Below are 22,935 nucleotides of genomic sequence, written 5' to 3' on the forward strand. Positions count from 1 at the left end.
CTAGTGCTGATAAATGAGATTGTGATCGTATCCATTCCCATCATAGAAAAGATTTTAGTAGTTGTTGCTGGGTTTTTGACCAATGGAAAAGGGGCTAAGAATGTTGAGCATTTAGATGCTTTTGTCTGACACACACATACTTGGAGACTAAATCAAGATTCTGTAGAGCAGCTATTAAAAAAAAAGACTTTAGAACTTCAAACCCAGAGTCACCCCACTGTTTTTCAGAACACACCAGGATGCTTTCTCGGCTCACGTCAAGTTCAATTAGCTGCTTGATCAAATTTTACAACAAGAAACTTGTTGCACTGGCAGCCACACACAGACCTCCTCCTGGTTGGCTGCTTTCTACACTTAACTTCCTCAGCAGCATCACTTAAGGCCATATGAGTTGACTCTATGAATTATGTATATGCTCATATTCTCCTACAGCTTATAGGCTAGAACCGTCATTGAGAATCTCTGGTAGCCAGTGACCAATGAGGTTTTTTCGATTGGTTTTACAGCATGTCACAGTCCCTCGGGGCGAGAGGTCACAAAAGTTCAAGTCCAGGTAGATAATGTTACCGATAGATTTGAGCCATAGGCGTGATGTGATTCCTCTGGGAGGAGTGGGGAATAAGATAATAATAAAAGGAAAAATGAAGAAGGAGAGTTCTGAAAATAGAGGGAAACAAGAAGGAGATAAAGACAGAGAAAATAGGAAGTGAAAGACAGCAAGACCTTAGCGTAGTTATGCAAGCATGCATTCAAATGCCAAATCCATGCAGGAGAAACACCAGGCGGTGTTGCACACAGGGCAGGGAAGCAACATGCCTCTATCTATCAAACGCATGTAAACATATATGCACAGACACACAAGTTGTCAAATTACATTAGCTGCAAACTGCTTCATTTGCATCCTCAAAAGAGACTACATTATTTACAGATTAAGAATAGATGTAGCTTTCTATATAACCGTGTTTCCACCAAGCGGTACAGGGCAGTTCAGCTCACCTCGGTCCACTTTGGAACGGTCCGTCCTGATCTAACTTTCATTATCAATGCAGGGTATGTGAGCCACGAGTTGCATAGCTATGTGTAACACACATGATACAGTGTAGCTTGTAAGTAATTCCGCAAAGAAGGCAACACAGCCAACAGGAAACACGTGTTCCATGTTATTCCTTTTTGGAATTTTGCTGTGTATCGCAAGAAGAATACAAGCTTTCTTTGAGAGAAGGCTGCATGGATACATTTCTTTTACTTTTTTAGTTAGTAGTTTATTTGTCAGGAACAATGCAAAAACATTGTAACAAGTTAAAATTAACACATTATCACTGATGCTTTGCATATAAGATTTCTAGCCAGGGCTTTCCCTGCAGGCTTTTCTACTCTTTCTAAGAAAAAACCTGGATAGGCTCCAACACATCCAGAACTCTGCCAGGGTTCTCACTCTGACCCCCATGCTGAAACAACTGCAATGGCTCTGGATCACCTTCAACCTTCTCCTCCTCCGCGTCTCTCCATTCACTTGCGCGACATTATCTCTACGACCTCCCCCCATGTGCACCGTCCCTCCCAGAACCTGCAGTCTGCTGGCCTAGGTCTCCTCTCCATTCCCCACACCTGCAGGTAAAACTTTGTTAACAGGGCTTTCAGCATCGCTGCTCCAATCCTCTCCAACTCTGGAGTTCACTGTTGAAGCGACACTTGTTCCCGCAATTTTTTTGCCACCCGATTGTTTGTTGGTGTCTGTGTTTTGTATTTTTTCTGTTTTTCTACTTGTACAGTGACCTTGAGTTTTGTGAAAGGCACTTTCTGAATCTGCGTTATTACCTCCGCCAAGGAGGTTATGTTTTCGTTGGAGTTTGTTTGTTTGTCTGTCTATCAGTTAGCAACAAAACTCGAAAAAGTCACGGAGTTGATAGATGACATTTTCAGGAAACCAGGAACAAGTGATTACATTTTGGGCGTGATTCGTAGATGCTATCACTGGTTACAACACTCGCTGTCTGACCCAGGAGCACCGCAGGGTGTATTTTGTAGGAACTGTGCCTACAACTTTTTCACAGCATTTTCAGCCTAAATGATTCGGCTAAAATATTCATTTTATATGTTCCCAAAATATCAATGCTAAGAGTAGATTTTCAAAGTCCAAGGGGGGGGGGGGGGGGGGGGGGGAGCGACTGAGCTGCCTTGGCGGAGGTCTGCACTCTCTGAGTGCTTTTCTAGTTATCATTATTATTATTGCTGTAAATGCATCGTTAAATCAATACGTCAGTAAAACATTTACATATATACAGCACAAAACATCAAAGAACATGTGTATGTATAAGTCCATAATCCACAGTCAGGGATCACACATTTTCCTTTAAACATCCTTTAAATATCAAGCCACGCCCTTTAGTAACAATACCACTATGCTTGGTAACCGGACAGAAAACTGGGGTGGTATGGATTATTTTGGTACCCTTTTCAATCTTTGACAATGGAGAAGCAAATAACAGTGTGACGTACCAAACTGAACTGAACTGCTTGGTGAAAATGGGGCTCATGACGTTCTGTCTTCCACAGAACAACTTAACAATTTAAGTTTCCTCTCAAACACCTGCACTCCAGCATGCAACACAGTCCAACTGAAACTGATAAACCAAATTAATTAGGGCAAACTTAGCATAGGCAACAAAAACAAGGACTAACCCCCCCGGCCCACCCCACCCTCTCTCCCATAAGGCATCACAGCAGGGCACATATGATCAGGTAGATTTATCTCATTCTCAGAAGTGCATTTATCTACTTTAGGAGTCTCCCTGGATTAGATAAATGATAGCGCCTGTGGTCACCAGGGAAATTAAATAGATTATTTTCTTAGTGTGCTGCGGTGCAGATGGCACAGGAGCCTCAACTTCCAGTTGTGTATTCATGCAATCAACACTCATGTGGTGAATAACAAGATTGATTTCTTTCTTTTTTTTCCACCTTTGCCAGTACTCCCTCAGATCTTATTCAAAACCAGGTACTGTACCGTATGTCACTGTACACGATACAGTGGCACAGTGCAGGCTCTGTGGGAGAAACCCTAGAACTGCCTGTAATACTCCATCATATTATTCATCCTTGTTTCTGATCTCTTTTGGCAGCGGATGAAGGTGGCGTCACGTTTACCGGGTTTACGGGTTCACCAGGCCAAAAGCAAACGTGTGAAAAGCAGGTGAGTGGCAAGAGGCCTTGGAAGTGTGGGGTGAAAACTAGGCCCATGGGCAAGCGGAGTGTGAAATCACACACAGCCAAAGGTGCAAAGTTGGAGTCAAGATTGAACATGTAAAAAGCAATGCACACACACACAAAAACAGGGGCATGAATGCAAAGGAGGAGTCTAAACAGTAATGAGAGGGGGGTAATAGGGATAATAGTAAAGTCTTGAAAACAGACAGAAACTCCCACCCAACATATGTTTTTTTTTATCATCTCTATCTGCTTGAGACAAGTTGTAATGGTTTCAAGGGCAGTAGGGAGGCCTGTGTGTGTGCATTGATTTCTTTGTTGAGGGGAGGAAACTGCTTGGAAAGTCCAGACATCAGCAGGAAATAAGCGATAGATGAGTGGAGATGATTGCTACATATTCCATCAGACAAAGACTGAGGAGCTTGTTCTACGTGGGTCGAGTGATGAAGGTGTGCCAGACTGTGCTGAGACAAGTACAATAAATGTCTGCCTGGCTGAAACATGCAAGTTAATCTGATGAAAACGCAGCAAGTGAGGCCGGCACGACACCTCACTGCGGTTGTGATGATCAAAATAACTCAGTAGATACAATTCTCTCCCGTCTGGCTGCTCCCATTCCTTCTAAACTTTTAAAATGCAAATAAAAAGATTAAACGCATCACTTAAATTGAATCTGAAATCAGAAGCATATTTTTTGCCATGTTTGAACTTACTATCTATGCACTGCTGGGTCATTTCCCCCTCTGGTATGTGGCAAATCATCTTTATGGTTAAAGTTCCTCGGAAAAAAAAATACTTGTTTCTACTCATCGTAGAGTAGGAATCAAGCTATATTGTAGCTGCAACAAATCAGGAATATATCTATAGATCTTTTTTTTTTTTTTGCCCCATTTTCTAAACATGACTTGGTGATCGGCAACATTTCAACATCAGTGTGTGTGAAAAAGAAGAAAACATAATGTCATTAATTGTCAGTAAACAGTAAAGGTGACCTCTGACTTGACAGGGTGACCGTCAACGGTTAAGAGTTTACTGAAATGAAAAACAAGTCTTTTGTCCATTACTTCACAGAGCAAACACTTGAGAGAGAGAGAGCTCTGCGCTTGTATTGATCACTGTTTGTGCAGACGTGGGAGGTAAAATGGGAGAAAGACAACAGACACATTTGTCTCTTCAGTGACTTCTCAGAGGCATCTCAGATGTTGGGTTGGTCGAACACCACGGCTATGTTTAGATTCCCAGTCGTCACATTGTTAAAATCCGCTTCACTTCCAATATATTACAGATCCGATTTGACAAGGACGCATTCATAACTACAAGTGTCTTGCATCTGACTTTCACGCGTATGATCAAAGCACTTTTTTTCATCAACAACAACAGGAAACGTCATACTTGCGAGAGCACTCGGTACTGAAGTGGGAAAAAGGTCAGGAACAGAAACATTCACGGCCAATTAGTGGGTGAGAGAGGACGTGACTCTCTTCCCATGTAATTTGACTTTGGACGCCGTCACTGTGGGTCAACACAACATGCACAGAGACAAAAAGCCACATGGATTCTAATGTGACCACACTGAAGTGACACAACTGCCAAAACTGAGTAGCGAAAGTCGCCAGTTTCTTTAAATACACTTATTTATTTAGATCAGGTCACTATCGGACTGGTAGCTCAGTGTGAATGTAGCATCAGACAGTTTACTCAATTATTAACCATGATTAATACCAAATGTCCTTTTCCTTATAGCTTCATCTGTACATGATAACACAGAGATGAGGGTAAAATTGGAATTGTGTAAAATATACATCAAACCAAACACCTCATCTAATTGTCTTATCTTCATGTGCTGCCTCTATTCCCTTTTCCAGTATTGCTCAGTTCACACAGTAATGTTTGTCTCTGATGACGGTCACATGGCTGCCATTTAAACTTAATGGCTTTAACCTAAATAACCAAGGGAGGTTTCAATGGCTGGGATCAGCCATCAGTCATTAAAAGTAATAAAGCCCCCTGAGAAAGAGGCAGCGTGTCTTCGATTTTCCGTGTACACAAGAAGATGGTTTAATTCAGCTGTTTTATTCCCTCTGTTACTGAACTACTACGATGTTTTGGCCTGCAGATTTTGGAATTCACCTTCATCCCGTTAGCTTTGAGGTGAATATAGCCTGGTTATTGTGAAACATCTAACCATTATATCCATTTTGTGATGTGTGTAAGCTAACGGCGGACATCCATGGCACTGAACATTGATACTATTCCACTAAAGCAGGGAAAGTTTAATTTGCGTATGTGTGGTAAGCAGATGGATGTGGTATTCTGACTTCCCCTCATGTGACTTAACAGCCATTTGAAGCCCAACCAAAGTCCATTCTGAAATGTACGATGTTGTGAATCAATCAATCATTTAGAAACAATGCTTTCTCTACAACAGGCAGTGGAGCCTCATTAGGCTTCTGTTCATCACTTTTCCCTCCAGTGTAAATGTCCCGTATTGCATCATTTGGGGAGTTGCTTCCAGGATATTCCACTTTCACAATGAGCACACTGAACATATGTTATTCCTCTCAGGATTGTCGAAATGTAGCTCTTTGTATTTCAAACACAGCAGGCTGTGACTCCATGACATTTACATGATATGTCATCATTTGGACGGTCTTTTTAAGACAAATTGTCCAAACATGGCAACTGGTTCAAAAAGACTCTATAACTCAAGAATGTGCGGTCAAGGGAAGCAGGTGAGGGTCATCGTGAATAGTAAAACACTAATAATGATGATATGAGTAAAATGAGTCAATTTGTCTGTACAATAAATTTGTTTTCTGCATGATTGCAATAGTTTTGATAATGCATGTGACATGCAAAGTGTGGCAGCAGCGAGCCTAATCTCAGACCATGCTCTCCATCACACACTGGGTTGATGCATCTGTGCATGTTGCTGTTCCTCTGTTGCCAGTATAACGTTTCCAGAAACGTTTCCACAGTCTTGCTATTATCTTCAGTGAACGTGTGACATATTAGTCTTGCCGATTGGACATAAAACTGCACTGAAAAGGCACAAGTTGAGGCAGACGGTGCATCCACCCAACAGGTGCTTGTTGCTGCTGTTCTTCTTCACTGATATAGATGTAACATTCTTTCTTAGCCAAATATGACCCTTACCTATGTGTATGTAAAGAATGCTGATGAGATATGAAACATAACCAGCAGGCAATATGCATGCTGCCAATTGAATAGTGAATAAACAATTTCTTGGGTTCATAATATGTGTAAATCTAACTGAATGGGTCAGTGCACGTCACTGCTGTAACTGGTAACTGTAACTTAACACCCGGAAAGCATGTGAAATTACGTCTCATGCACAGAATTACGCACATATAGCAAAGGGTTTCATACATGTCAGGTATTTGTATTTGTATGGCAAATGTCTGTTTGTATGCTTGTATCATTGTCTATAGTTTTCCAGCCCTGTTGGAGCACTCTCTCCTCAGCTCACTGCTTTCATCATTTAGCCCTGATCCCCCTCTTTGAAGTTGCACCCAAAGACCAGCTTCAAAGGTTCATCTCTCGCACGAGAACATGTTTCTCTTTATGTGAGGAAAATATCAATAGGACTTTGGCTCTGCTATTATGATTTAATGGCAATGTCATGGAATGACTGGAGTTGAAGAATTTTTAATTAGTTTTGCTAGTGAAAATCATTACCATTTGATTAGCTCAACCCCAGTGTTTTAGTGCGGTACATACTTTGCATATTAATCGAATGCATTTGTGTACCGGAGAATTTTGAGTCTGTGTGTGATTGTGTGAGAAAATAGAGAAAGAGAGTCACCTAGAAGCAGATTCGTGTGCAGATGAATGAAAATAATCTAAAAGTTGCTATTGGGATGGATTGTTTACATTTTTGTACAGAAGTGGCTGCTGACTTACTCAAATGCTTCGTTTCACAAAGCAGATTGATCGAGTGGCGTTGCTTTTAAATAAATATAAGAACGTTAAGTTTTCAGGTGGTGCATGACTTATTTTTACAAAACTTTTGGGTTATTTAATGTACAAGTTATCAAGGTTCAGTTTAATGGCTTGGCTTAATCTTACTGCTAACAGAACAATCTAAACCTCAGGTCTGCAGCAATTGACTACTGCTAGTTAAACGGTAGTGGTGCTCATTCCTCAGAAGATCATTTCTGATACAGGACGTAAACAGTGAGGACTGTCAGCCACATCAAATGTCAACGGTTTTGGTTCTACAGAGGTTAAAATAGTATCATATGAATCACCTCTAACCACATAAGAACCATTTGGGGGCTGGTAATCATCATTACTCCCAATCTGTGAGAGAAGCTAACCTCTCAGATTGGTAGTGATGTGTCAAGACTGCTGGACAGTCTATAACACAGCGTCAATTAACTCATGCTACTCAGTATCCCAGCAGAGCCTGAGAGAGGGCATACTAATAAACTGCTGGAATGCAAATTAGCTGTGATGTGGTGAGACGGTGAGCACTGAGAGTGAAAGCTAGAAAACAGCAATACACGAACAGTTCAAACCAATTAGTATTAGTTCAATTTCAAATATTAATGGATGGTGAGTGAAATTAAAAAAAAAGAAGTTCACAAGTTGGAACTTCAGACTGAATGCAAATGTCATGGCAGACGCATTCTGGGATGGATAGGTGCTTCTTCTCCACCGTCTCTCCTGTTGTACGAGGCTGAACCACCATGCTGTGAAAGCTGTCACGTCACTTCACTTCCCTGACTGCCTCACACTGCCTGAAGAGATTAAAAACAAGTGGCCAGACAGATGGATGTCACTGTGAGCATTCCACTAAGCGCTCCAGTAGACCAGTTGGAGATAATAAATTGCTGTGTGCCGATCATACCCAGTTGGATGCTAATTAATCTCAATTCAGACTTGGATCAAAGTCAGAAAAGTTGTGCAGCCAAAGGACGCTCTATAATCAATGCCATGTGACTATGGAATTAGATTTGTCAAAGCAAGCAACACTTTTTAAGAAGCAAACAACACTTAATGAATCCAGAAAACAAAAATAAACAGACTGAGAGATTTTAAGTCTGAACGCTCCCAATCCGTCTTGAATGTGTCCTTGGATGACAAAACCACATTCAGAGGTGGATTGACGACCCAAGTGATCATATTCCTGTGCATGTATGAACTTGATCTTACCTCAGGAGAAATTAGAGACCATCTCCTCAGCTGACATCCTCACTTTTTTTCATGTTACAGCAGAGCGAGTAGTGCTCCGATCTCATCTATTTCTTCCTCTCTCTCTCGATCACTCACACAAATACTCTGCCAGCAGACACATCTGTAAAGTCAGACTCATTAAAAACATAAGTTTGTTCTCGCAAACAGCCATCAGGTCAGTGTGTATCTGAAATTAAGGGCAGTGAAGGCAGATCCAATCACATGTGGTGATCAGAGACCCATCCAAGCTCTGTTGTCACTGATCACTGAGGACATGTGTGAGTACTAGGTTTGAATGGGGCAGAAGTCAGTAACTCAGCCAATGGGACCAGAACTTGTACTCACAAACGGTCTGACATGTCAGCAGTTTATTGAACTTCTTCACTCTGTGTAAAGTACCCCAGCATTGTCAGATGATGGTGGGTGATACACTTAAGCGACCAGCCAGACTGAGAAAGTAAAAGTGAGCCAGACTGGAGGTGAAATGCACTCATTTTGTTTGCTCCCAGGTATAGTCTCTCTTTCCTCAATCACTGCCGGACTGACTCTTATCTAACTGGAAGGTGAAGCATTTCTCCAGCCCGTGAGACTTGACAAATAAAAAAGGTATCAGCCAAAAGGACATAAATGTGTGTTGTTGTGGCATTACATTCACTGAAAAACTATTAGCTGAGATTCTTCCAAGGAAATTATCAGAGGGGTTGTTGGCTCTCGCTTGATGGGAAACCAAGAAATCTACTGTATGTATGAGAGTAAAATAAGGAAAAGAGCTTGAGAATATCAACTCGAAATGTGAAGACAAAGGACTTTTGGGACCGGAAGAGAAATTACAAATCCTGGTTAGAGGGTTGGCTATATATTTCTCATTATGTTACTAAAAAGTAGGCAAAATCATGCTCGAAATTATGACGTCAGACTAGCTTTAAGCAGAGTTGTCCCATCGTTTTGGCTGAATCTTTCTCTCTCATGAAAACTGCAGTCCTTGATCTGATGCCGTCTTGTAACAATATAGATATCTTTGTTCATACAAGCCTTGTCAGCAGAGTCTTTTCTACACCTCAACTCCTCCACCTGATGTTTTTGGAAGAAGGAAGCCTGAAAAACTACAGCAGACAAACTCATACTTCAGGAGTCCCTACTCATATAAGAGACAGCTGTGCAGAACTAGTACATGAATTGTAGGCTGACATATTTGTGTAAAAGCTCCTCTGTTTGCAGTCCACTAGAAGCAATTTCTGCTCAACAATCCCAACTGCAGTAACAGTGCACTTCAAAGTCCCCTCAGTAAAAAAAAACATGAGCAGTTTTGTTTTCATGTGTTTTTTACTTGTAGAAAAAGAATTTGAAAAGAACAGAACTGTTTCAGCTTCAAAACAAACCTGAACTGCGACTCCCTGCAAATTAAACAGGATCTGCAATGAAATGTCTCAGTATGAAAACAAAATAAACCGGTTACTTCCTCAAAAAGCCCGCTGATGTTGATCATTTCATGACACTGCTGCATTTGAAGATTATCATTATGCCACAGTTTGAATAAAGACAAAACAAATACCACACAGTGTCGCAATGAGTAAAACGGAAAAAATACAGCATGTCTGGTTTTTTTTTGTGACCATCTTTTGTGAGCAGATAAATTCTGCAAACACTGTTGCAAGAAATTGTGCACAAAATGAGATTCAGGCTACAGGTAACCAAGTGAAAAATGGAGCCAAAGGGGAGTTGAGTCCAAAAAAAAGAGGGGGACAGAATGTGAACAAAGGGATGGTAGTGCTATAAAGATGGAATTGCTATAGAGTCATATTGGCAAGCAATGCTGTAGGTTATAATAGACTGGTAATGTATAGTTTATAATTAAGAAGAGGAAACGGGTGCCTATGGGTGTCCAGTGGCCATGTGCAGATGTGCAATGACAAAATCTATCTGAAACAGATGTTTTACTGGATAGGAAAATGAGTGTTGGTTGAATTAAATTAAAAGTCTAGATGAGTATTTTGGATTACTGTTGGGAGATCTGGATAATAAAAAAGAACATAACAACGTTATTTTGATAAAATTAGAGAGTGAAAAGTGTCTACCTCAGCTCAGAATTGCAGACAGTGATGATGTACTTTGGTGGGAACGGGAAACTTCAGGTAAAAATGGCGCGGATACTTTCTTGAGCTACTATTGCAACTATAAATATATCAAATACCGTAAAAGCTATATATTAGAAAACAAAGTTGGTGGATAATATGTCAAAGCAGGAGTGTGTAAATAAATAATAAGGCCTCAAATCATACCTACGGGAACCTGGGTAGAATAGAGTTACAGTAGTTACTTTAGATCATTCTGCTGCAACAAGAGAACTAAGAAGCTATAGCATGTTCCTGATATCCATCTCAATTTTCAAAGATAACTGTACAGTCCAAGCTGCCACAAGCTTCAGTGATGAGGTTGCTTCTCAAAAAAGAGTCTAGAGGGAACAGTTCCATGCTATCAAATGCTCTGAGAGAGTTTATTTCCCAACAATCATTGTTTTCCCCTCCAAGTCTTATCAAAATCAAATCACTTCAAAGGCCTTGGGTAAAACAAGCTGGGAAACACACTTTTTTATTTTTGCAAGACATAAGTAAACGAGGCAAGCTGTGGTGTTTTCAATTGACAGGGTTTTCCTTTCTTCAAAGGAAGTGCATCATCAAGAGCAGTCAAAGGAGCAATTAAAATGATCACAACTCTCCTCAGTATTGGCTCAGGGCACGTGAGGAGCATTTGAAGAGTCGACATGAAGAGGCGGTGCGTAGGAGCAGAGAAGACACTGAGACTGGAGAAGAGCAAGGAGTCAGGTCATAACAATGTATTCACGAGTACAGCGATATTATTTTAACTGGAGAACATGTGATGTGATGGCCTGAAACCCACTGAACCAATGAACGGACTTAATTAGATTCATGAAGGAAAATAAACAAGTAATAGAAACGGATGTTCAAGTCCACAGTAATTATGAATCAGAAAGCAAATATCTAACAGGCACTTACAATACAATAGTTGTCTTGTACCGTGAACTTAATAAGGAAGTCCAAAATCCATGACATCTGAAGAGCATCATTTTACATGGCAGAAATATTCTGGTGTTCAAGGAATCTTAAAGAGAACGTGATCTTAATAAAAACGTAAACTGGAGCAGGGTCAACAAACGCTTCACCAGTGGACTGAAGGGTTTAGAACCAATGTTTCAAAACCTGCTGCTTGGTCTACTTGGTGAGTCTGTTAACAATTCATGTATAAATCGTAAAAATAAACTCATGTGGAAGGACAAACTCTGCAAAAGCAATGACTGTAAAGTCACCACCAATGCCAGGATGTGCTATAAATGCAGTGTTGACATACTGGGTGTGTTCATCTTCGAGACAATTATGTGTAGTAATAATTTAATTGTGTGAATATGCTTATTGGAATATGCTTCTGTGACAATAGGCTACGTGCACAATGGAACTTTCACCGAGCAACCGTGGCTGCTGGTATGCTGGGCTGCTTCTGGTAGGTCGTTTTGTCATTGTGATTTCTCTAAGTAGTAGAGTCAGTTTTATTAGTAAAAATTAGTGGATTTCGAATACAAGAGAGACGGTTATCGTATCAAAAAGTCAGAACGTCAGCCCTACATTGTTGTGTACACCTTTGTACAAATTTTTCTCGGAACAATAGCATGATAAACTTTACCTGTAGCCTATACTGACCCAATGAATTGTCCGTTGGGTTAAGTAAATGTATTTGATTTTCTTTCTTGAAAAATCCCTCATTACTTTTATGTGAACTAATTGATTTAAGGTACAATATGTAGTATTTATGGGTTTATATGACCCAAAATCCACTTTTTTATACATATTATGTGCTCCTGCATTGTCTAGTCGCTGTATAATAGTTTTTGTTTCATTTTCGTAGTGTTTCAAAAAGTCATGTAAAATAACATGACCGCGGGCCGCGGTTGCATAGCCACTGTTAGCAGCGAGACGCCATGTTTCTACCGGAGCCTGTAAGGACAAACGCCAGAGAACAAATCAAGCGTCTCTTTACTTGTAGCGGTAGTCCCGCCTCCTCTCTCTCCGCTTCGTCTGCTACGGCCGCGGTAGCTCGCCCTCTCCCTCACCTCACGAACCTCATCTGCTGACACGGAGAAAGACGACGAGGACGACATTTGACCAGCTGCGGATACCGTAGCGATCAGGGAAGGGAGGGGGTGAGCAGAGCAGCAGGTCTTTGTTGTAAATTTCAGCCTCTCCTCTAGATGTCACTATATACTACTTATTTCCCCTTTAATGCATTTATATTATAGCCGCAAGTATAATCAAAACAAGCATTTGGAGTTGTATTGTTAAATGGAAAACTAAACACAGAAAACTGACACGTATTTGATGACAGTATGTGCACAATGTCTCTGCTGCCCCTTGTGTTCTTTATCGACATGTGCAGCAGTGGTGCATTTGCATCAGTACAATACAAGATGAATAGCAGTTGTTTTCTTCATTGTCATTTGGTGCTTAAAGTGTCTGAAAGGACCACCTGTGAGCTGGAGTAGTGGTGGAAAGCTTTCCAGGGTGCGCTTCTAAATTGCCAAGTGGGTGGGTGGGGGGGGGGGTGCAGATAAATAATGGCATGCTATTTCACAGGCTCACAAGCCTGACACCATAATAGGCCACAGCGACGTTTCCTCTTTTCATTAGAGAAGGTCAGTGCTAATTTAGGAGGTTTTGCTGAGAATGAGGTGGTAAACATGTGAGTGGGGAGGATAGGATAGGGTGTCTGATGACAAGATGGGAGGTGGTAAGTGTTTAGCTCAGTTACCATGGATGTGTAGCTGGTGTGGGATGGAGGGTGTGGGGCTGCTTTGACACTGATAAGACAAGTGAAATAAAATAGCAGTGTGTGTACACGCACACGTGACTAACCACCGGCTTTCCACACACTTTGACGTAAATGTACCAAAAGAGCTTTGACACGAGCAGCTGATGTCGGTAACCCCCAACCACTGTAATTCATCCCTGATGACACGAACCACAAAGCAATTTACACCCATTGCTGACAAGTGTGGTAGGAGTAAAGCCACCCATTCTCATCCCAAGAGCGTCAAATACCGCCGATCTGTCACAACACTCAAGGTACCCTTCCGTGTCTGAAAGAGAGATAAGGACCACAAGAAGGACTGAGGTTAGGGTTAGGATAAATATACAGATTATAGTGGATATTCGGTGTTGGCTCACACCAAGACGGACTTTTTTTTTTTTTTTATATCATCAAGCATTTCCATGCCAATAATAAATCATAAATAATTATAAATAATACAGTATATATTTTCATTGTCAGTGGCTGCTTAGTACTGGCTTGATGCTCAAAGCATTATCTATACAGTATTTAGTGGATAGACACTTAATGCGCCCCCTGGTGGGTCTCTTTCAGACACGGTTGGACGACCCTGCGCGTCTGGGAGGCGACTCCAAAGACCTGAGCAGCAGTATATGCCACTTTTGGAATAAGAACGGGCTGAAGTAAGTGTGCGAGTGTGTGCATGTAACAGCCTTAAGGTAGAGATATACTAAAAACAAAATAAAGCTGCTCTTAAACATTTTGCTGACGACAAATGCATGTGTGACTCTGCTCACTGTAACATGATGAATCCCACACCAGCTGTGGGACCTTAAAAACCCCCTAGCTCAGTTTGTCAGTGTGCAATCGGGCCAAAAAACAAGTAAACAGCAAATAAAAAAAGAGCCTTTGCAAAACCAAATGCAGGACTCACTCAGTATGTTTCCATGAACACTTTGCATTGAGGTGGCAATATAGCCCCAATTCATCTCGTTAGTGCCATGTTGTTAAGGTGGCAACGAGTCTTCCACACCTTCCACTCATAATCTTCACTTTAAAATAGGGCTGCAACGATTAGTCAACGTTTTCAACAAAAATTGGTCGATAATTGTCAGATGCAGAATCCTTAACAGCAGCAATTCTTATTAAAATTGTATTGCCTTATAACAACTTAGTTGGACTAAACAACTATTTGATTTTTCTAATGTTATGTGCACTGACTGGTGTGCAATAACATCCCAGAGTGCTATACAAATAATGTTAATTATTATTATTATCATCATTTATAAATATTATCATTATTATTACATTCCAGTGGGGTTTAAACATTTGGAAAACTACATTAGTAAAGTCTACATAATAGAGAAACAATTTTTAGGAGACACAGTTGCTCATTGCCAACTATGGAGCTCAGCATGTGCCTTCATTAAAGTTCATGACGGAAAAAAATAAATGATGCAAATATAATCATGCGAGCAACAACTACATGCTTGTTACTCTGTAATGCGCTACATGTCCTACACCACAAACGCAGCAGAAATCTCTGCTGCGTTCGCGGCACCCGCCTTAATCTAAAACACAATATGAATTGCCTCGTTTCCCTGTGGTTTATCTCTCCATGCATCGAACCGTTATTACAAGACACTGGAGAAATCTGAGATACAGAGAAGAGTCAATTACCTGCAAATTGGTTTTGTTATGTATTAAAAATATCAGCTTGAGAATGCACTAATTTTTCCTCCTAAGGAGCAAAAGAGGAAGGCTCTGGCAGGAGACAATTTGAACATGAGCTTTAATATGACATCTTAATATGTTTGTATGATGCCAAGTCTGCCATTATTTGGGATAATGTTATGTCAATATGTAATTAACCAAGACAAAGAAAAATACAGTTCCATCGTCCAACTGAGGGTTGCAAATAAATGCCAAGAGGGTCAGTGAACAGGTTTGTACTATGGTGCAGGCTCTATGTTGTTCATTGTAATTAAAGGTGCATTATGTAATAGATCTAAAGCAACTGGCCATAAAATACTACTAATATGTCACAGAGACTCAGGAATAATGTTCATATAACAAACTGAACTCACCAACAACAACAGTCAGAGCCAACAGCCAAAATATTTGCATTAAAAAAATATTTTACAGACTGCAAATCATGTTAATGTTTTGAAATCATGTTTTGGCATGTGGCGCCACCTACCGCCGTCTACCAATCATTGCAGTCATTAGAGTCTCAGCTCCCCAGCAAGCACGGGTTGCCAGTTACGTCAGAAAACGAAACCTAAAAGACCTTGGTATATAAAGGCACCTTTAAGTGATTGATTTAAAAAAGAAAAGAAAAAGCAATGATATGTTAGTGTGCTACAATTTGGATTTAATGTAATCCATTATTGCCCATCCATTCAACAGGCTTCATTATTGGCCATTTAACAATAACCAACATGGTCAATAATGTTTTGCTGAACATCCAACTGCAAAACTATCCTAACAAAGTCTTGTGATTGACAGCAGATTGTCAAACTTTCCCCAACTCCCTCCAGACTCAGACCCTCAAATCATCCACAATGATTTCTGTTCACCAGCTTCTGGCATATTTCATGTGAACAACCTCTCACACTCACTAAGGACTGGGTCATACTTTCTGTGTTGTTCTGTATGCAGAGGTCCACTCGGGGACTGGGTGACATAAATTATGTTATCCAAAGGTCCTACACAGATCTATCCATGTGCAGCTTCAGTTTGATTCCATGCTAACCATAGGCCACAGACTACATGGTGGTACACTCGTCTTTTGCTCAAAAAGGCAATGAAGAAGACGGATACCATGGAAACTCGCATGGTTAAATGAAGAAGTCCACTGGTACCTACATCTGTAAAACTCAGCTACTAAAAATGGAATGTGAGATCAAATACGCATACATGGAGCGCTCATTGTGACCTTGTTAAAGTGTTAATAGAATCATGGACACGTACACGTGTGGAAACGCAAAGTATGGTTTGCCGTTATGGTTTTATTATAACCCAACGATACTTGCATTCAAAGTAATTCATTATTTCCCATTTAAAAGAAAAAAATGCATATACCCTTGGCCATCAATGAACTCTTCATAAAAGATACAAAACTGAAGATTTAATGAATACCGAGCTGTAAAAAAATATCTGAACACATTCTACTGATTGACAGCAGATTGCCAAACTTTCCCCAACTCCTGCTAGAATCCGACCATCACATCCACACAGATTTCTGTTCCCCAGCGTCTAGTCTAGTCTCGCATATTTTAAGAACAACCTCTCACACTCACTAAGAGAGAGAGGAAAAACCAACAACTAAATGCGAGTCAGTCGGCATGAGTGAGCTCGTGCTTGAGACTTTAAACGTCTAAGCTGATGTTGAAGTATTTATCACCATATTATAGACTGAAGTCGTCCAGCTCAGGTTAGACAAAGCCAAGCAGAGCTGTGCAGACCAACAACTGCTGTTTTACTTTTCAAGCTGTGATGGTTCAACATTTCAAGCTTAGGCTGCAGTACACTTTTAACATTCCAGTAGAAACAACACGCATGGAAACCACAGTTCTCTAGCCTGAAAAGAGAGTTGTTTTGTTACAATAATAATTAACAGGGCATGAAATCACTCTGCAGACCTTTTGCGACCCCGACTGTGCATCTTAAGACAAAGAACAGATAAGGTGAAATTGCTCAGGGAGAGGAGACTCATGTTTTATTCAGCAAACGGAAATATATTTTACAACGGAAAGCCAACACTAATTAAACACATTATAATCTGTAAGACTCTCTCTTTCCTTCCCCCTCTCTCTGGGTCTTACAAACGCATGGATACACCGCCACACATGATCACCTGATCTCAGGAACCAGGCTCCAATCATAAATTGTAGATGCATTACAGACAGTACACAAATGGATAGTCCTCATTGGTTTTAACCACATGTCTGGATAAATATGAATATAGATGACCATCTATAGCGTAACACATATTATAAATAAGAAAATAGACATTCAGAACAACCCCTATATCGATGTGATGTGAAATGTTGAAGGTATATGTGTTAGTATTTGGTGCATATCTATCTATACAATAGCATTTAGTCCTTTCATGTATAGTTGATGGAAGAGGCTGTAGATGTGGTTGAGAAATTAAACAAACAATTCACAAATCATTTCCATGGAAGAATTTTTTTATTTATTTATTATTTTTAGTAAGGTAATCAATAACAAAGTCCCTATCTTTTCTGCCTGTGGGAAAAAAGCCCGGAATTTTGGAAAATGAATGGAGAAGTAATACAATATAACTAAGAAAAAGGAAAGGAAGGAGATACCCACAATACAGTGCACACAGATCTACTATTATGTAGAGGTTGGCACACAATGAGAGATAGAGATGTTAAACAGATGACAGAGGAAAGACTGGAGAAAAATGGCCAAAAGAAAAAAGTGGAAAATAGGCCTGAAAGCTAGTTGGAAAGCTCCCCAGCTAAATGCAATTTGATTTAGTGTTATTGTGAAGTTCAGCCAACTTGGCAACTTCACGCAGTAGGCTTTTGGCAAATAAACTGCAACACTGGAGAAGCTTTGTACAACTGAGTTTTGAGATAATTACGTGTAGATAACCATTGGCTAGCAAAGAGGTTTAGTAACAAGTGCTGATGCAGAATTCTCAGGTGGAATAATAATTAAAAAAAAGGATTTGCTGTTATTGTGGGGACACAGGAGAGCTGCTCTCAAACTACAACAAACAAGCTGTTGGATGTTGTTTATCTATACAACTGTTTGTGTAGATCTCTTAGTCTCACATAATGGAACAGGTCCTTCACACAGGTGAAGGATGGTGCAATGGTGAAAGATAAATTCGAAACTTAGGCAAACAGACTTACAGAAACACACAGTCAAACACACTGACAAAGGCAAGTGTTTATGTTGGTGATGATCTCAGGCCTCATTGACTATATGTTACTTGAAAGGAGAGGTTTTGAGCTCCCAGATTGTTCAGCTCAGGGAGAACAAAGTCTGATTTCAGGCCTATACTTTCATAACCTGCTTCAAAAGACAAACGCATCCGTCCATACCCATCCATCCATTATTTTTGAATGCTTGTCCTTTGAGTGTCTTACAGAGAGCTAGAGCAAATCCCAGCTGCGACTTGGCAAGAGGCAGGGTACAACCTGGCCAGGTCACTGTCAACCACAGGGCCAAAATGAAAAGACACTATGAACTGTTCACACCTACAGTTGATTTAGAATTTAGAAATAAAGCTGTACATTTTAGCTTTTAAATATAAATGAATGTCCGTTGCAAAGCCTATTCATTTCACTGCAGGTCGATCCGTGTTTCTCAGTGCAGCGAGTATGACTGAAAACTGTCAAGAATTTGGCAAAAAGTGGATTATACTGCTTAAAAAAAGCTGTACATTCAGCAATTTAAAATAAATGCTAATTGCATCAGGGTACTGGAGGGGTGGGGAAGCCAGTGGAGGTGTTATTTCCTAAGAATTCCTCATGGGGGGGTTCCAATATGCATGTCTTTAGACCATAGGAGGAAGATAACTCAAAGTGCAGTCCTGTTCACACACTCTTGCAAGAATTTACTCTTCTCCCTTCTGGGCAGAGATACAAGTAACCCAAGGTTAAACGCAACAGGTTTAAATTCTCCTTTGCCCAGAGTGCAATGAATGCACTCCATTCTCGACTTGAACAGTGACTTTGTTCTCAGAAGATCTTATTCTTTTTTTTATTCTATTTATTGTTTTTATCCTTTTGGTTTGGATGTTATGTTGAATGTATCAATTTTCCCATTGAGGGACAATAAAAATCTGAACTGAACATGAACACACATTAAAAAGGTGAAGGTTGAACCAGGATGAGAACCGTTAGCTGTGCGAGACCATTGCTGACCACTGCAACACTGTGCTGCCCCATGCCCTCTCATAACCGTTTATGCCCCACCATCTTCCTCCCTGTTTCTCCATCTCCTCCCAGCAAACCTCAAAAAAAGTGTGTGCAATATTGTTAGGTTTTGGGAAATTGTTAAATAACGTGTAATATCATTAATTAAGTGTTCAAGTATTTGAGGCAAAAGTATCACAAGCAGTTTGAGACATCGGCGGTGGCATGCAACAGTAAGCAAGAACAGCAGAACACTTGAGACTGGTTTGAGAGCAAACATTAGACGATTTGATGCAGAATGTTGTGGTTTAATTAGGACATAATGAGGTGTTTTTTTACCGAGAACTGTAATTTCAGCCAAAATTACCACAGGCAGTTAAAGTTCCGATGTGCAAGCATTATGACATCTAATGATGAGACTGCAGAATGCAACAAACAGAGGACTCATCTGCTCAGGGGAAAGGAAGGCATGGTGGCATTTGCATACCAGCAGGGATTTGTTCACCCTTTCACAACTCTGTCACTCGTTCACCCCCGACCCACTCTTTACTGTTTCCTTCTGCCTCTTTATGGGTGTATGCGTCAGGTTTATGAGGAGAGTCGTTCATCTTCATTTGTGTAGTAAGCTTCCAAAACACATGCTCTGGCTAGTTTGTCCATTCAGGCTGCTGCTGTAGTGAAATTATAGTTCAGAAATTGAGGTCATACACGCATCTGTGGTTTGTAGAAAAGTACAAGGGAAACATACGATCCTGATCCTGATATGTGTAGCATCTCTCACTTTTTCTCTTTATATAACATTCTTCACCTCAGTCATTGCCTCCCCCATATCCCTTCCTCTACATGGCTCACCTCCTTTTCCCACCATTCCTCTCCACTGCTCCCCTTTTTGTCTCCTGCTCCTCCTCTGTCACGGAGACGAAAAGAGGCTTCGCCCTGAACTGTCAAGAGGGCAAAGCCCAGAGAACAAAGTGTTTTGGGAGCTGCAGAAAATGAACAGTACTAAAAACTACTCCAGATACAAAACTCCATTTCTCATGACCGTGGTGACATGATGGAAAAAGATTATGTCTATAGCGAAGAGACTGACTTTGTGTACAGCAGGTCATTATAAATATTGAGAGCTACAGTAGTAAATCACACCACATTCACAAAAGCTCTCGCAAGTGCTTGCTCACTCTGTCCTGCACCTCAGCCAACATCCATTAAACACTCTGCTTACTTGATTGCTTGAGAGGCAGAGCCTGTGCGGTGATATTGAAGTTAATTGGACTCATTTGCATGGTGTTGAGTTGCAGTGCCTGTTTGTCCTCAGTCAAGTAAAACATTCAGTTCTTGAGCTCTAAATGTCTTCCTCAGTGACATTTAGAGTTCAACCTCAGTGCTGCAGCTTCATAATTGCAGTATCCATACGATTATGTTAGATTCTGGATTTTTAAACCAAAAGCAGTTTTGATTTCAACCTGGTGTCCATTAGCATAACACATATCGAGAAAAGAGTGTCCACGGATACTGTTATCAGTCTGATTAGGACATCTCTGCATCTTTTCGACTACCAACCCGTGAACATGGTTTTTTTTACCACCTATTCATAACCAACCATTCATAAAGTTCCAACTGTATAAAATAATTTCCAATCCAGTGATTTTAGCCAGTAGCAGACCATTACGAATACTCACTATATGATTGGCTCATCCTCTCTAAAAACTTGGATCATGACTGAAACAACTCAAGCCTCTGCTGTTCCAGTGTAATTTAAAAGAACCCAGTTTGTTCGAGACCAAATAACTAACTCTAGTAACGACGAATGACTGCATCTCTCAATAAAGCAATCTTCAGTCTAATTTCATGAAACAAGTATGTCTACATGTGCGCATTTGCATTGATCATTTGCTACTAATAGCAAAATACTGGAGAATAGAAATCTGACTATGGGGATGAATGTCACAATGTATGCACTTGAAAATAAAGAATAGTGGTTGGAAATGCTTTCACCCTTGAATGCTGAGCATGATCAGAGACATCGGAGAGCCAGCAGGGACCTGCATACAGGGTGTTTTACTGATGGATCACAGTGGGGAAGGGAGGGAGAGCGAGATGGCCGTGGGGCCAGATACTGTCAAGTTATCCTGATGGACAGAAAGAGCAGATCTAAGGGAGCAATGTGGGAGGAGCAGACTGTGTGTTCTAATAGGAACCTGCATCTGTACCATCTGAGAGTCTTAATATCCCTGCAGCAGTAGTGATAGCAAACACTCAGAGATCAAATGATGGGGATGCTTCACCTCTCCTTCCTCTCCTTCCTACCCCCAGACTGTAGCAAAGTGTGCAAAACATCGCTCTGCTTTGAAAGTACGGAGATGTAAAGTTCCTCCAGCTCAGTGGAAGCTGATGCTTTATCTGTACAAGTGTTTTATATACCAGACAATATGTGGGTTTTACATTAAAAATGAATAAGATGAAGTAAACAGTTGTACTTATTGGCAGAACCATGAACAATCTTTATTACAGTGAAATTGACTGGGCATAGCCAAGTGGAAAGAGAACTTGTACCAAGGCCTGGGACACTTGAGCAATAATATTGTCCTAAACAATGTGATTGAATTATATCCTATCACAATTCAATCACATTGTTTAGGGATGCACCGATCCACTTTTTTTCACTTGGGTTAGGGTCCCGATACCTGAATTTGGATCTGCTATTATTATCTACCAATAATATTCTGATATGGTTTGCTTTAATAATATTATCATCATTATAGTTGATTTTATATAAGGCTTTAGTAAACTCCTTTATACAGGCAAGTGTCATATGTACGACTTTACAGCCACTTTACAGAAAAATCTAGATAAATCTAGCAACTTTCTGTCATAAACCTAAATACTACGAGAACGCACAATTCTGCCCAAACTTTATTTACTTTGTGCGGAGAGAGTCACACACACGCACGCAAAGTGCTGTGAGCAACAGAGCACCGCGCAAACAAAGTGACAGACACACACACATAAACGGAGTCCCAGACGAGCTGTGGATGCTCTATCTGCTCAAGCACCGTCTCCGTGTGGACGGACCCTTAATGATTGATTTCATTATTTGGCATTTTTTCCACCAAACATTTTGGCTGGTGACAATTTTTTCGCCGGCCAAATTCACGTGATTCACGGCCAAAAGCCGGGCTAACATAAACCCTGGCTTAGAGGAGTGTCATTTTAATTGTTTTTATGCCGCTGTTAGTACTGTTCTCCTCAGTGAGCAGGCGTTTGACTGCTGGGATTACGTCGGCTGCAAAGGAGGTAGCGGAGCTGATCTTCCTGGCTAACTCCTGGTCAATCATGCTCACTGGCTAGCTGGCTTTAAACTATGGAATTGAATGGAGGCCTGCATCATTATTCCGCGTCTCATTGAGGCACGCCTCCATTCAATCCATTCCACTTTTTGCAGCCAGCTAGCAAAACAGTCAGTGAATCACTTGTCGAGACATTTCAGGAGACAATATCAAAGCACAGACGGATTGGATCGGAAAGCTCTACAGTTGGAACGCAAATTTCCGATCCGCGAATTACGTGTGTATCGGAACCCAATACTGGATTGAATGCCTTTCAATGCAGTTATGAAACAGGACCATGTCGTGAGAGTGATCAGAATTAAAAACACTTTCACAGCTGAGCTGAGTATATTACTCATTTCCATTTGAAGCTCAGGTACCAAAAACAAAGAAAAATCATGATTCATGAAGGGTGCAACATGGAATAAATCAAGATAAAGTTCAGCTATTACAGTTGATCTGCACGG

Source organism: Microchirus variegatus (assembly GCF_963457635.1).
Source record: "Microchirus variegatus genome assembly, chromosome: 12".
In the NCBI taxonomy this organism is placed as follows: domain Eukaryota; kingdom Metazoa; phylum Chordata; class Actinopteri; order Pleuronectiformes; family Soleidae; genus Microchirus; species Microchirus variegatus.